The 2,500-nt window shown below is 40.8% G+C and overlaps 1 protein-coding gene and 1 long non-coding RNA gene across 2 annotated transcripts in view; one reads left to right on the plus strand and one right to left on the minus strand.

The window, feature by feature from the left end:
- The window catches only part of LOC309494552, a 116,881-nt gene that overhangs the window by 43,524 nt on the left and 70,857 nt on the right, over window positions 1-2,500 (minus strand). The window lies entirely within an intron of this gene.
- Window positions 7-2,500, plus strand: part of LOC309494220 (transcription factor Dp-1-like) — a 6,793-nt gene continuing 4,299 nt past the window's right edge. Inside the window, exons 1-2 of the mRNA XM_082163480.1 lie at window positions 7-26; window positions 1,764-1,832. The gene's annotated coding sequence lies outside the window, so the exon portion shown is untranslated. The remainder of the gene's footprint in view (window positions 27-1,763; window positions 1,833-2,500) is intronic.

Raw genomic sequence — 2,500 nt, forward strand, 5'->3', positions numbered from 1 at the left:
CAGCTCAGGAGTGTGAGGATCTGGAGGTCAGTCAGTCCCAGGGTTCATTTACATTTATGCATCTCAAGGCACACATTTACATTCTTATCATTTCTTGCTGTCCCTGGGAATCAAACCCATGACCTTGGCGTTGCAAGCGTCACCGCTCTACTGTTTGAGCTACTGTTGATCGTGTTGAATGTTCATGAGTAGCGCTGCACGAGTAATCGCACTTAAAGGGATAGTTCACTTTGAAATAAATTTTTGGTATGTTTTAGCTTACCTCAAGGGCATCCAAGATGTAGGTGTCTTTTTTTCCGCAGTAGTTTCAATTTTGATATTTTTAGGTCAAACCGTTCTTGTCTGTCAGTCATATAATGCAGGTCTATGGTCATTATCTCAAAGAGATAGCATGCACAGAGTCCAAATTAAACAATTCCCCGTCGTCCAAATTAAACAATTCCCCATCGTAAGTACACATATGGCCTATGACACGAAACGAGCGGTTTGTGTGAGAAAACGAACAGTATTTTTATCGTTTTGACCTCTTGTACACAGCCATGTCCGAGTGATCTGATCTGACGTGTACGCAGACTGGTGCATAGATATATACACTAGATGTCGCCTTAAAGACATTCATTCCAATGAACTGCCGTAGACAAGGCGACATCTAGTGTGTATATATCTATGCACCAGTCTGCGTACACGTCAGATCAGATCACTCGGACATGGCTGTGTATAAGTGGTAAAAACTATATAAATACTGTTCGTTTTCTCACACAAACCGCTCGTTTCGTGTCTTAGGCCATATGTGTACTTACGATGGGGAATTGTTTAATTTGGACGACGGGGAATTGTTTTAATTTGGACTCTGTGCTTGTGTTTTGAGATAATGACCATAGACCTGCATTATATGACTGACAGACAAGAACGGTTTGACCTAAAAATATCAAAATTGAAACTACTGCGGAAAAAAAGACACCTACATCTTGGATGCCCTTGAGGTAAGCTAAAACATACCAAAAATTTATTTCAAAGTGAACTATCCCTTTAACATGTAATCGCACTTAAATCGAGTTGTATCTCGATTATGAAATGGTAAAGGCAGTGATTGTGTGTAATGTGCAGCGTGTCAGTGACGTACAGCTCAGTAAACACGGCTCACTCTGACAGCACTGAGTTTGAGTCGCTTATAACGTGCATTTGAAAAAACAACACGCGTCAAACATCTTTCCAGAAGCATTTATGAACCTCTTGTCCAACAAAAGACAACATTTAATAACATGTCATGCGTTTACTCCAGACTCACTTCATTAGGACAGCTGAGCTCCTCCTCATCCGAGATGATGAGCTTCTGACACAGAATAAGGCAGTCGTGTGTTTATTAGTCGTGTTTAATCAAAGCTTTCAATCTTCAGATACAGCGACAGGGGTTTCCTGGAATAATGTGTGTTATTGTACTTCTGCGGCAGGGCATATTTGGTGTGTGTGTGTGTGTGTGTGAGAGACGCCCTCTGGTGTTCAGAGGGATGGGTGTGTGTGTGTGAGACGCCCTCTGGTGTTCAGAGGGATATGTGGGGTGTGTGTGTGTGTGTGAGAGAGAGAGAAACGCCCTCTGGTGTTCAGATAGAGCATTAACTACGATCAGCCGCTGCACTGACGAGCTGCACATAATATAATCTCAGCCTTTGCTAAATCGCGTGCGGTTTCAGTGCGATTAATCGTGCGGCGCTGACACACAGCCGTGTTCATGAGTGAGTGTGTCATCTGTGTGTCTCCTGAAGGTCGAGCGGCAGAGACGACTCGAGAGAATCAAACACAAACAGTCTCAGCTGCAGGAGCTCATACTGCAGGTACATCGCAACACTTCCTGTTTGTCAGAACTCTGTTTATATATATATTCAATATATATATATGTTCATCGCATCACTTCCTGTCTGTTTCATATACACCACACCTCATACCTTCTCGTTTATATGGGCGACGGGTGAAGAGAGAGATGTGTGGAGTTTAGTTTTGTGCTTGTTGTTTTTAAGGTAAAGCAAAAAAAAATATGTAAAGATATCGCCTCATGGCCTCAAGCCTCACATATAGCGCCGCTGCGCTTCGGGTGACCCGAGTTCAAATCCCAGCTCGTGGACCGTTACCGATCCTGTCCCCCGTCTCTCTCTCTCCCACCTCACTTCCTGTCCACTCTATACTATCCTATCACAATAAAGGCAAAAACCACCCAAAAAAATAATATTTTGCTGTTAAGGACATTTTTTAAGCACATTTAAGCCCCAAATGATTGCAGATTTCTTATTTAACGGCATGTGATAAAGCTATAAAAAAATCCATTAATAAAATAAACAAATATTGTTTTGTGTTTAGATTTTTTTTAATGCACATTTTCATCTAATTTAAGCCCTAATTGTTTATTACAGATTTCTTGTTTAACAGCATTTAATGTAACAATTCAAATCAAATCAAATATAAAATGTAAAAAAATAATAATTGTGAAATCAAAAAACTCTGTTTT

This window comes from Leuciscus leuciscus (assembly GCF_965113295.1).
Source record: "Leuciscus leuciscus genome assembly, chromosome: 3".
Classification (NCBI taxonomy): Eukaryota; Metazoa; Chordata; class Actinopteri; order Cypriniformes; family Leuciscidae; genus Leuciscus; species Leuciscus leuciscus.